This window comes from Python bivittatus, unplaced genomic scaffold (genome assembly GCF_059951505.1).
Source record: "Python bivittatus isolate LINGU-HERP-01145 unplaced genomic scaffold, Pbiv_v1 ctg000570_np1212, whole genome shotgun sequence".
Classification (NCBI taxonomy): Eukaryota; Metazoa; Chordata; class Lepidosauria; order Squamata; family Pythonidae; genus Python; species Python bivittatus.
In genome coordinates, this window is record NW_028277097.1 from 20533505 (window position 1) to 20548008 (window position 14504).

Genomic DNA, 14504 nt, shown 5'->3' on the forward strand with positions numbered 1-14504 from the left:
AGAGAAGAGAAGAGAAGAGAAGAGAAGAGAAGAGAAGAGAAGAGAAGAGAAGAGAAGAGAAGAGGATTGTGTCATGATGGATCTGTTCATCCGATAGCTCTCCTTGGGCAGTTATGCTTTCCATTTCATAGTCCCAGATTCAACGGGCTGCTACTTCCTGATTACAGGCTTGAGAAAGACTCTGTTTGGAAATTTAGGAGAGTGCCTGCTACCTCTGTGCAGACAATGATCCAATAGTGAAGGATGGGCAATGCATGGAATTTGATTTGGGAAAGATGCTTTCAAGCACACTGATGAAGAGCCAGTTGGGAACTTATTAAAGGACTGTATGGGTTTCCAGGTTGGCACAGTTGCTGCAGAAGCCTCCCCACCAGAGCTTACTAAACAGCACACCTGCTTTATTAAATCTCAGACAGGTGGTTCATTCATGCTCCTAGCATTCTGAAACAAACCCAAAGCATTAGAAGTTCTAAGTACAGCTCAGGATGATGCTGGTATACCAAGCTAGATGGTCTGACTTCATAGCAATTGTAGAATCCTAGGACTGTAAGGGACTTTGGAAGTCTCCTAGTCCAACCCCCACCCAGGGCAGGAATCCTCAGACCAATTCAGACAAACGACATCTGAACGTTGCTTGAAAACCTCCAGTGATGATACCACCATGATTCCAGGAGGGAGGCTATTCCACCACTTAATAGCTCTCACAGCCAGGATATTCCTCCTTATTTCAAGTTTGAAATTTCCTTTATAAACCTTCCACCTGTTGCTTCTTGTCCTACCCTTTGGAGTCCTGGAGAATAAAGCAACACCCTCTTCGCTGTAACAGTCCTTCAAATATTGGAATATCGCTATCATGTCTTCCTCAGCCTTTTTTTCCTTAGGCTAAATATACCTAGTTCCTTTAACTTTTCTTCATAGGATTTAGCCTCCAAGCTCCTCGCTAACTTTACCATTCTTCTCTGCCTTCTTTCAAGTTCCTCAGTGATCTACTTGCATTTTGGAGGCCAAAATTGGATACAGTATTTCAGGTGCATTCTGGTCCTCACAGTGTAGGGTACAACCATCATGTCTTGTGATCTCAGCATCATATCTCTGTTGATGCCGACCAAGATTGCATTGGCTCTTTTGGCATCTGCAGCATGTTGCTGGCTCAGGCTTCATCTGTGATACACCAGGGCATCTAGAACCTTCTTACAAGCTAAATACCAGTTATCATGTAACTGGACATCTGATTTTTCCTACTTACTTGCAGAGCTTTACATTTCTCACCACCAAACTTCGTAGTGTTGGATAGGGTCCAATGTCAATCAAGGTCCTTTTGAACGTTGAGCCTGTCTTCTAACAAGCAATCCATCCCAGCTTGGTGTCATCTGCAAATTTGATAAGCATGCCTTCTATCCCCTTGTATATGTCATTTATGAAGATGTTGATGAGCATTGGGCCCAGGACAGAATCCTGAGGTATCCTATTGCATCTGTCTCTCCACATAGATATAGATCCATCAAGTATTGGGTATGGTTGCTCAACTGCAAATCAACTTGGTAGTAGGACCATCCATCCTGCATAGAAGGCTATGGTCAATTTTATTGAATGCCTTATTGAAGTCTAAGTACATTACATGCCTAGCATTTCCTTGATCTACTAAGCTAATCACTTTGTATATAAGAAAGCAATAAGATTTGTCTGATATGATTTATTTTTATCAAATTCACACTAGAGTCTAATAACCCCCTTGTTCCTTTCGAAGTGCTCACAAACTCACTGCTTGATGATATTTTCTAGCATTTTTCCAGGTACTGATGTCAAGATCAGGCCTATCGTTTCTTGGGTCCACTCCCCCTCCCCCCCTTTTTTTTAAATTAAAAATTAGAATGTTAGGTCTTCTCCAATCATCTGGAGTATAATTCCAGAGATCCAGAGATCCTCAAAGGGTATAGTCAGTAGTTCTGAAATCACATCAACCAGTTCCTTTAGCACACTGGGATGTAATCCATCTGGTCTAAAAGAGCTGAATTCATTAAAAGCAGCTAGGTGTTCTTTCACCATCACGTCCTTGCCTATTATGACCTGTATTTGTCCTCTGTTCCCCATGGTGCAGCTTCTGACAACAGTTAAGCAGTTCAGCCTTCTTTCTGTTGTCTATCAACATCTCCCTATCTTGTCCAACCAGTGGACTGATAGTTTCCTGGACTTTTTTCTTGTTCTGTACAACAACACAACAACAACAATAATAATAATTTTTTTTTTACATTTATGTGTACATTGCAAATCTTAGCTCATTCTGCACCTTAGCTTTCCTGACACCATCCTTACAATTCTAATCATGTGCTTTTGTTGTTTCCTACTCTTTCCATTTTTTTTACTCTTCTCCTTTTTGATTCTCAGTTTATCAATCCATGCAACCATGGTGGTTTCATCCGGTGTTCCCCATTTTTTTCCCCCTCTTCTCTTTGTATTATTTGTATGTGGGCCTTAATTATCTCTTTTTTCAGAATTCTCCAATGTTTTTGAACTGTTTTTCCCCCTTTAGGATTTCCATCTATAGAATCCTTCTTATTTTTCCCTTAGCTCAAAATCTAGACTACTAATCTGATTACCTTCCATTCCTCCTGCCAGCTGTATGGTGAATTCTCGAATCATACTTGGTCATGCTTTACAGCTACAACTTTCACTTCTTGAACCATTTCTTCCCTGTCAGTAAGTATTAAGTTCAGTAGAGGCGATCTCCTAGTTCATGATGTTATCTGCAAGGCATGTCAAGAATTTGTTGGCTCTCCCAGTTGATATTGGGACAGGCAATATCCCCTATTACCACAATGGTTCCTGGTTGCTGTGGCCATCTGTTTTGAAATATTCCATCTGTATCATCTACTTGGTTGGGTGGTCTGTAGTACAATCCCCCAACAATGCCATTTGTTTGTTAGTTTGTTGCTTTCCTTTTCCCCTTTAATATGCACCCAAAACTTTCAGTAGGGGTTTCACCTTGGTATCATGAATTTTCATACAAATGTAGACTCAAAAAACAGGTAGCTCTCTATATCTGTGTAGAGGCAGAGGCGGCATATCTTCGGAATCTTTCATGATCCACAACTGCAAGCAAAAAGCCTTGGGACAAGGTTGGAAACTAACTTAAATTGGCCTTGGAAATACAAAAAGACATTTCCTGATCTGGAAGGAAATAGCTTGACTTATTTATAAGGCAATGAAATGTAACATAGAGCAGAAACAAAAAGCTTGCTTATCACTGTTAAACAATGATTTTTCAAAACTGCCATCTGTTTTCATAAAAATCTAAAAAGCTGCCTTTGTTTGAGTTGGAACAGCATTTTGCCTAGTTAGTATCATCAGCTAGGGCTGTGCTGATTTTTCAAGGGGATCTGCTTCAACAGAAGTGCAATCTATGCTCCACTTCCAAATATCTCCATTAAATACTTTGGTGCTCCACTTTTAACAGGCAGAATGGAACAGCCATGCACTTCAGTCATGAGAGGTGACTTCTGCACCCATGCACAAGATCTCTTCCACCTAAATGAAATGGTTGATCAAGGCTCTACCTTGACACTTTGTGGAGTGGCATAACTCACTTCCAGGTGTTCCCAGGGAAACAGAGCATCTCTGCAAGGCAGATTGCACGTGATCTGCAGAGGCCTGTGTTCAGCACCAATTGGGAATCATGCTGCATAGTTTCAGAATGGAGATGTTTTCAGTCCTGGGTGAGGACAGCAAGAACAGAATCTGCAAATTTTGCAGGCAAAGCTTGCCTGTTATCAGTGTGTTATGGTCCATGTTTAGGGATTAACACAAATCAAACTGCTAATTATGTTTTTTTTTTAATTGCCAATAGTTCAATGCAAGTTTTTATGGGTGTTTTATCCTTGAATATGCATGAAGTTTACATGACATTTGAATGGAGAAGTGTACCACAAAAAGTAGAGAAGTAGGTTATCTATGTTTCAATGTAAAATATTCACTTTCAAAATTATGCTTTATATGAGTCTCTGAACATCTAGACTTCCACTCCTAATCTTTGAAGGAAGCTTGTTGTTAGGTCCATGACAAAGATGGTGCGACTTTGTGTTAACATCTTTCAGAGTTTGAGAGAAGTCCAAAATTGGTAGAGAGCAGCAGAAAGAAATTGCAAGCAAAAAGAAGGCAAATTGTTGGTCTGATCCTGAATGAAGAGTCACATCTCTCCTCCAAACTTTGGTCTGATAGATTTGAACAGAGGGCTTGTAATAAAAGTAAAACCTGTACATTTGCTTTTCAAGGAACATTAGATATTGTGCACAAAAGGTCCTATTAGTTCTGCTTTTCCAATTTTCAGCAGGGTGACATTATGAACAATGATAGGTTTTACAGACTTACTAAAATGTCTTCTTGTCCTCCTTGACAAGTCCTGTCAGGCTACTGTTCTCGGTCCCTCTTTACGGTTGAGGCACCAGATGCAGCTGAGGGAAGATGAGATGCATGTCCTCGCCATAGCAGGTTAAAGATTCACAACTTGGTGTATCATCTCTTAAGGCTCGCATAGCTGGATGGAGCACATCCATCAATCAGAAGCCTCTGTTCTTGTTAGTAGCAAATATGTTCACCACCTGGTCCAGTTGTTACAATAAGCCATTCTCCAGACTATAAATGAATCTACTTCCCAAAGCTCAGGACCAAGTTAGAAGGAATTAAATGACCTTGGACAAGATACTTTGATGCCAGGAATAAGCCTGTATTCTTTATGGAACCGAATCTGACTGAGTTGAATGGAAAAGAAGCAGGGAGAGGGATAATATAATTTTAATATTTCCTATCCAACTCAGAAATGAAAGCTTTCTTTCATTTTCTTTTTCTTCTTATTGTCCTCTCTCTCTCTCTGTCTCTGTCTCTGTTTCTCTCTCTCTCTCTTTTTTTTTTTACTCTCTTCTTTTCCTTCCCAGGTAAATTGCATGACACAAATATTTATGAATGTCAGATGGAAGATTCCTATAGCATTTGCTTAGCAAATGTGCTTCTTAATGAATTCTGCTATGCACAAGGGACTAGGGCTTTAATGAATAGGTCACTGTGAATTCTTGAGATGGCTGTCACTTTGAGATATGAGAATCATTTCTCTTTAGCAAAGAAGAGCCTGGATATGTGCATATTTAGGAAGCTCCATTTCCCAGTACTTTAGAGCCTGCAGAATGATTTGGCAGCAGAGGCAAAAGTCAAGTGATTCTGGGTTACACTTCAGAAATCTTGAAAGAACAAATGAGCTTTCCAGTGAGATGGTAGGGGCTTTGGTTTGCACCATGTGTATTTGCAAAAGGAGAACTTGCCTAGGACAATTACTAAAATTATTAGGGTATATGAGATGGGAAGGACAGCTATTTTGAAGGCAGGCAGCAGCTTTAGTGATCATTCTCTTAAAACTAAATTGCTTCCAGAATGTTCCTCTGTCTTAATGACTAGGGCTATCGGTTTCAGTAAAGAGACTCACATTGTAAGTGGTGACAGATATGAACTTCTCTAGAAGAAGTTACATCTAAACAATTTCAAGTAGGATTTAAGCCACAGTAAGGGAGTGAAACTGTTGCTTTGGTGCTACTGGATCTCCCAGCATTATTCAGCAATTGACCATGGTACTCTTCTTAATCATCTGGTGGAGCACATCTTGGGGGGCTTTTACTTACACATTTGGCTCAGAACAAGTCCAAAAGGCAACTACTGAAAGCCTACTATTGACACTATGGCTGTTGGTCTATAGAATTCCACACATTTCTTTTTTCTTCACCTATGTTCCTAACACTCAAGAAATTCTGAATGCTAGGGTTGTAATTTTTTTTTTTTAATTCATTCAATCATATCTGATTCTCAGAGACTACCTGGATAAGTCCCTGCTGTTTTCTTGGCAAGATTTTTCAGAAGTGGTTTGCCATTGCCTCCTTCCTAGGGCTGAGAGAAAGTGACTGGCCCAAGGGCACCAAGCTGGCTTTGTGCCCAGGCGGGACTAGAACTCACGGTCTCCTGGTTTCTAGCCTGGTGCTTTAACCACCACACCAAATTGGCTGCCAGGGATGTAGATACCATCACCAAATATAATAATAGGCTGAACTTGCTTGAAATTTAATCCAGGTTAAAAGGTTGAAATGGAATCCCAGCAACAAACAGGATGCTATAGATTGATGGAAAACTAGTGTCAATCTGTCTTGGAAGAGGTTGTGCTGTCCTGAAAGGTTGGATCAACAATCTTGATCCTTCACTGCTCATGACTCCCTGGTGGTAGCACTGGAAAGAAATGCATTTACACAATTGCATTTAGGTGCACACTGTGGCCTGCTGGACTTCTACCTGTTGTTTGACTGCATACTCTATGTGAGGTTACCCCTGAAGAGATCTCTCTGAGCTTGGTTGTTTGCTTGCAGACATTTAATTACCCAACTAACTAACATCATCGGGAACAGCAGTGAAGTTACCTAGCTGGGTAATGAATGATCTGCGAGCAAACAACCAAGCTCAGAGAGCACCCAGGACTTCATGGTTCTACCCTGAGCTACATATATTCACTTCTGTTGGTACCACTGAAAAACATAGACACATTTTCAGTTTGTACAGAAAATGGCAGCTAACCTCCTAACCAGATTATAACCACACATATATAACAACCTCCTGAAAGACTCGCACTAGAAACACTTCTTTTCTAAGCTTAAGACAAGGTGTTGGTTTTAACCTTTAAAGACTGAAATAGTAAGGGGCCTGTCTGTCTGAAGAACACTGATCTCATGTTGAATCTGCTTGGATACACTCATTTTCAGAAGGGCCATTCGTAGTCATCTGCTGAAGAGACTTCTTTTATGACCCTCCCAAATAGTGCAGCCTACTTCCTTTGGAGTTATATTTGACTCTCATGATCTCAATAACTATATGAATATTGTTGTTTTCTAGGTCACATTGTAACAACAGTATTATGTTGTCCTTCCTCCTCATCCTAAGATGGAAAAATCAGAAACTTTTTTTTTTTTTGGGTGGGGGGGACCTTGAGAAATTGCAAGACAGATTTCAGAACAGCGTTCTATTTAACTAAAGTTCTCCTGCAGACTGTTGCTTTATCCTATTGCAGAATGGATCTTTGGGTTCTTTTTTTTTCCCCCCTGAAAAGCAAAAGTATGCTTTCTTAAAGTGACACTGACATTCTGTACTTTAATCCACTCCCCTGTCCGTGGCAATAAAATGAGAAATGAAATCAGGCTGGTTGCTAAACCAGCACACATCTCATCGAGATTCACGCACCCACTCTGGTGGAATAAATCTCTTCTTTAAGAGTGCCATTCTCTGAAGCAGCAGTACTATAAAGCAATTTTCTTGCTTCACAAACAACTGGGTAAAAGTAATTCCCCAAACAGGATGGTGATGAGGTGAGAGTTGTAATTACTGCAGATGTCCATGGAAGCTGAATCCCATGTTGACTCAATTCACAAAATGGAAGATGTCATGAAATGTCCAAAGCAAGTACTTTCATCCCTGTTCAAAGGTTAAATCAAGCAAGAGTTCATTCACTGTTATGAACAGGGTTTGCTTAACCTGAACCATAAACTCTGACTACTTGCATCTACCGATATAGAATTCACATATAGAGAAATTCTACAGAACATATGTGGCCAAAGGTTTCAGCTTTCAACAACATTCAGTTCAGGCCTTCACAAAAGGGAGACAGTCTGTGGATCCTTCCCATGAAATCCCGGTGACCTTTTGATGTTCTCAGCCCAGGAATCCTTGAGCTGCTCTCAAGCAATTAAATCATGTGAAAAAGACCCAGACTTATTTGCACCATGTGATAGGAAAGTTACTATAAGAAAGCTCTGTGTAATCAGACCTACTAGGATTGTAGCCTTTATTATTTATTTACTTACTTTATTGATTTATGGTCAAAGATCCAAAAAGTTGTCTGATTTCATAATTTCCCCAGTCTTTTAGAAATGGATTGTAGATAAGTAGTTTCTGCCAGCTTGGGATGTGTGTGTGTGTGTGTTTGAGGAGGAACTAAAGATCTAAAGTTTGACTAAAACACCCATATGTTCAAGGTGATGGTCAGAATGGTCAAACATAGCTAATACTTGTTGGTATGTGAAATATAGCACCGGATTGGTGAAGCCATGGTTTAAAGAAGAAGAACCAGGAGCACCCACAGATTGGGGAGGGGTCAAAAAGTTAAGAGAACAGTCATGCCTACATGATAAAGCTAATTCTCCATTTTTCTGCTTCCACAGTATCCAAACCACCAGCAGCTAGACAATAGTCTATGAACTCTTGTTACACGGCTTGTTATTTTAATTGATGCAGACCCATTCTTTTCTCAGGAGCATCAGAATAGTTCATATCTTTCCCATCCTTCCGCTTAATTCTCACAACATCCTTGTGAAGTTGGAAAGGAGCACAAGGAGGTTCTAATCCAACTCTCTGCCATGTGTAGGAGCACCATTTGAACCATCCACAAGAGGTGGCTGCTCATTTTCTTCTTAAAAGCTTCCAGAGATACAGAATCCACAACTGAACAGGAAGAAAGATCCAGCTAAATTAGGCTGAGGGAGAGTAACTGGCTGAAAGACTGCTCCATCAGTTGGGGTAACTGAACAGAGATATTTTTAAACCATCAAACTTAATTACCCCAGCTAGTGCTTTTCTTAATGCCAATCATGCCTTTAAAATAACTTATGGTTAGCTAGAAGTTGGGGGAAAAAAATAAATCCTTGACATTAGTTCAGCTGAGAGGATTTGTGATTGTCATTTCAAAAATCTTTTTGGCTTCCCTCAAAATTCCTCAGATATATAGCCTGGGGGGAAAACAGAGATAGATAAATAAATAAATAAATGTTTCAAAAGGCCAGAGGACCTCAGCTTTTGTGCCCAAAGGGAACCAGTTTCCCAGGCAAAATGATAAGTAATTGGGAGACATGAGAGGAGGTTCAATTTTGTAGTAATTGAATGTGACTAGATTCCATTTCTCCAACTTTGTGCTTTTCATAAGTTGCCAATGCATGTGCTGACAGTGCCAACATTGGATGCACGTTCCTATATCTCTCTTTTCATTTCAGCCCTTCATTAAGTGACACTTGAAATCTGTGTAGACGATTTTTATATTGTAGCAACATATGCAGGATGGTGGAAATCAAGATTGCATCTTCCAGACATATTAAGATTCCAAATTAAGACCCTCAACCTCCAGAATGGCCAAACATGAAAATTCCTGTATGTGATCCATATTTTGCACACACAAAAAAAAGGAAAGGAAAGGAAAGGAAAGGAAAGGAAAGGAAAGGAAAGGAAAGGAAAGGAAAGGAAAGGAAAGGAAAGGAAAGGAAAGGAAAGGAAAGGAAAGGAAAGGAAGGAGATAGGGAAGGGAAGGGAAGGGAAGGGAAAGGAAGGAGATAGGGAAGGGAAGGGAAGGGAAGGAAAGGAAAGGAAAGGAAAGGAAAGGAAAGGAAAGGAAAGGAAAGGAAAGGAAAGGAAAGGAAAGGAAAGGAAAGGAAAGGAAAGGAAAGGAAAGGAAAGGAAAGGAAAGGAAAGGGAGGTAGGCATGATGTATAAAAAGGAGGATTAAGCCAGTATCTAGCAGAGTTTTGCCACACTTTAATTCCATAAAAGTCCATTGAAGTACACAATGCAACTCTTTAAACAGCTATACCTTTTCCCAGGAATGCATGGATGACTTTCCCAATTGTCATGTGAACCTGGGAAAAGCATGCTGCTTTAAAAAGTTGCAAACCAATGTTACTTTGATGCCCCCATTCACTCTGAAGCTTTTATCTGGAATCAAAGCCAAACTTTGCCCAGTCCTGCAATCTATTGAAGTAGTCTATCAATGTTCTGCATTCTGCCATTTTAAAAATGTAAAATAAAATAAAATAAAATAAAATAAAATAAAATAAAATAAAATAAAATAAAATAAAATAAAATAAAATAAAATAAAATAAAATAAAATAAAATAAAAACCAAAATTTGCTTCCATAGACAACTTTCCTCAGGATATGTTTGTGTCACATGTATTTTATAGACAGCTTGACAAATTCCATTTATGCATGCATCCTTTCCCCAAATAGCCCTGAATCTGTAAATATTTATTTATTTAATCTGTTTATTTATCTAGACAATATTAGAGCTCCCCTAAATGTTTTTAAATAGAATACCTCCCCATTAGCAATGTAATGGATTCCATTTGGGTAGATCACATTATTCTGCTTGGAAAAGAAATCTATAGCAAATTCCTACAACTTTCCTGGGTGCAGAGAATGGATTCTGAAATTACATGACTTGGAGTTTAGATGCAAAGAGTTCACTCAGATTCATAAAAGTGAACACAAGTGTTATTGCCTTCTTCACACATTAATTTCTATACTGCATGACTGACTAACGTTTTGACGACATGTAATTCAGTGAGTTTCCCTTCTTTGAACAATAGGGTCGTTGGCTGATAAGCAAGATCTAATCAACCAGAACTCCCACCAGGACCTGCCACAGATATTAGGTTAACGCTCAATGGGAGGAGTTCTAGGCTAGGCTGTTCCCATATGATTTGGAACATTTTTATTGTTGTATTTGAGGAAAGATCCATGTCACAATCATTCCCACAGTTCCTTTGCCATCAGTGTAATCAAGCTGCTGTAGTCCAACATTATTTCTCAAAGTAAGGTATACTTTGGGAAACTTTACAAGCAGAACATGACTGAGGCAGATGTCTTTTATTTGCCCCCATAATCTAGTACTCACAGGTATACTTTGAACAAATAGAATTTGTCTATTGTGATTAAAGAGTTATTGAAAAATCCATCACCAACTGAACTCACCTTTACCTACAGATGAGCCCATCTGGATACTTTGATGGTGCCACTATCTCCACCAGTCTCCTTTTCTTCCATGCTGGAGGCATCTTTGGAAAATGGTAGGATAATTGGGAGATATCCTTAAAGAAGAGCAGATGTCCTCAGTGGATAAAACTGTTTCATCTTCCTGATCTATTGCCTGAAATCTAGTAATACAAAGGAATCATCATCATCATCATCATCATCATCATCATCATCATCTTCAATTATCATCCCCCAGTGAGGCACTACCTTGATGTGGTTGTGGGGCTTGCATGCTCTGAGGAGGATGACAGCTATGCCAGAGGTTCAATCTTACTGGACAGGTCTCATCAGAGAAGCCAGATGAAGTGTGTCTCTCCCATAAACAACAATGGTGAGACATAATTGATAGAAACCCATACTGGATTGGTCATTGCCTGGGTCAATAAGGACCTTGTTAGGTGTTCTAGTTCCTGGACATCTGGTGACAAGTGGGCTACAGGACTCAGGACTCTTGGCTGAGCAACCAGGGCCAGCAGCTGCAGGACTACTGGAAGAAAAGTGGTTTACCTATCACAAATATACGAAGACTGAAAACAGAGAAATAATGATTACAAATCAAGTCCAATGAGAAGAGGATATCTGAAAAGAATGCACAGTTCTGGAAAGAACAGCATCCAGAATAAGAAGTAACAGAACAGAGGCTAGCAGATCAATGTTGATTTATAGCATGAAATAAAGTATTCACAGAAGTAGAATTGGAAGAACTGTAAAGGTCTACCCAGGGCAAAGAAATCAAACCCTTGCCGGGGTCGTTCAGACAGTAGAGCCTTCTCCTCAAAAGGAACAAAGCCCTCTAACCAAAAGAAGGAGAAGGAGAAGGAGAAGGAGAAGGAGAAGGAGAAGGAGAAGGAGAAGGAGAAGGAGAAGGAGAAGGAGAAGGAGAAGGAGAAGGAGAAGGAGAAGGAGAGGAAGAGGAAGAGGAAGAGGAAGAGGAAGAGGAAGAGGAAGAGGAAGAGGAAGAGGAAGAGGAAGAGGAAGAATTATTGAAACAAAGAATAACTGAGCAACTAGAACAGCACAACAACAACAGAATAAGGTTGCCTGCATTGAACCTTCTTATAAAGAAATAGCACAAGTAATACTAGATGCCAATACTGTAATATTAAATATAAACACCAGCTCACTGCAATAAACACACCAACTGAAGTACAGCATGGCTGCAGTTATAACTGAATACCTTAGATGCAAAATCAACAAACAAGAAAAAAAGCCAAATGCTGCACCACCAAAATGGAAGATCAGGTTGAAAAATAAGTCCAGCATGCTAAGATCTGATGCAAGCAAGCTAGAACAGATGAAAGAAAAGAAGCTGAAGAATAAAAAGACCAAAGAATACCTGATCAAGAAATATCACCTAGAAACAAGGAAGATCACGAAAGCACTGGAAATAATAAAACAGCAAATAACAGTCATAGCCAAAAAGATCAGCAGATACGAAGCTCAAATTGCACACTACAGGCAGAATCTCTGATTTCAGTTGAAATCGGAAACGTTTCTACCAACCCATCAATGCAAAGCCTACAATGAACCAGTCAACACCTGACAAAGATGAAACAGTGCAGTTCTGGGCACAGCTATGGGACAACCCAAAGAAATACAACAACAATGCAGTTTGGATAAAGGAGGTAGATAAGAATAAAAAAGAAGTTGAAATGAAAGGATTTGTAATAACAGCAGAAATGGTAGAGAAAAAGGCAAGGAAGATCAAGAATTGATCAGCACCAGGTGAAGATGAACTGCATGGTTTTGGGTTGAAACATCTGACTGGTCTGCACCCACTCATTGCCAAGCAGTTTGACAATATACTGCAAGGAGGTGAAATTGAAGATTGGTTAACATCTGGCAAAACCTACCTGATCATGAAAGATCCAGCAAAAGGGGCAGCACCAGGCAACTACAGGCCAATTACCTGGTTGCCAGCATTTCCAAATTGCTAACTGGTGTGTTAGCTGATGCAGTCCAACAGCATCTGGCTGAAAACAAGCTCTTTCCATCTGAGCAGAAAGGGAACTGCCCAAACAGCAGAGGGACAAAAGATTAGCACCTAATTGACAAGATGATTTTGGAAAACTGTAAGAGAAGGAAGATCAACTTGAATGTACAGTAGCTTGGATTGATTACAAGAAGGCATTTGACTTCCTAACACATGACTGGATAATCAAGAGCCTAGAAATAACAGGAGTCAGTAGAAACATCAGAAGGTTTGCACAAAGATCAATGGCACAATGGAAGACACAGTTGCTGGTCAATGGCAATAGACTGGGAGAGGTTAACATCAAGAGAGGAATCTTTCAAGGAGACTCACTATCATCACTACTGTTTGTCATTGCATTGATTCCTCTGTCAACAATACTGAACAAGTCAGGCCATGGCTGACCCAAACATCAAAAACATCTGCCAGGCCATTCCACTCCTTTACATGGTCGATCTGAAGTTGTATGGAAAAACACCATCTGAAATGAAATTGCTGCTCAACACTGTCCAAATATACAGCCAAGATACTGCAATGGAGTTTGGACTGGACAAATGTGCCACTCTTCCCATCAACAGAGGAAAAATAGTAAAAACTGAAGGAATCAAGATGTCCAGAGGAAATAACATCAAGAGTCTGCATGAAGAAGATCACTACAAATACCTGGGCATCCTTCAGGCTGACAGCATCAGACACTTTGAAGTCAAGAACAAGGTTAGTAGTGAAAGTAATATAATTTAGCAGAAGAAATACCATCAAGGCAATTAACACCTGGGCAATTGCAGACATTAGATACACAGCTGGAATAGTGGATTGGACTCAAGCAGAACTAAATGCCCTGGATAGGAAAGGTCAGAAAAATAATGACAATGAATCATGCCCTTTCATCCACACAGTGACACTGACAGACTCTACCAAAGAGCGTAGGTGGATGTGGAATGTTATGAGTACACCAGATAACTGAAGAAAAAAGGGCATTAGAAGAATATCTGAAGGACAGTGAAGAAGATGCACTGAACCTAGTACTCCATGAAGGCTTATTGAATACCAAAGAAACCAAACTGGCCTACAGGAAAGACCAAATTAAGACTAGAAAGGAGACATGGGAAGGCAAAATATTACATGGCCAGTACACACAAACACTAGCAGGCAAAGCAGGTAACAACAAGACCTGGCAATGGCTAAGAGCAGGACAGTTGAAGAAAGAGACAGAGGGGCTAATTCTGGTTGCACAAGACCAAGCCTTAAGAACAAACACATACAAAGCCAGAATTGAGAAGACAGCAACAGACAGCAAATGCTGCCTTTGCAAAGAAGCTGAAGAAAGAGTGGACCACTTAGTTAGCTGCTGCAAGAAGCTCACACAGACTGACTACAAACAACAGCATGACAAAGTAGCAACAATGGTGCATTGGAACATCTGCAAGAAAGACCATTTGCCTGCAGGCAAGAACTGGTGGGACCACAAAGCAGACAAAGTCATAGAAAATGAAGAAGCTAAAGAGCTCTGGGACTTTAAAATTCAAACAGACAAGAACCTGCCACTTAATACCCCAGACATAACAACTGTTGATAAGAAAGACCAAAAAGTCTGGATGGTGGACATTGCAATACCTGCAGACAGCAGAAGAGAAGAGAAAGGACTGGAGAAAATCACAAAA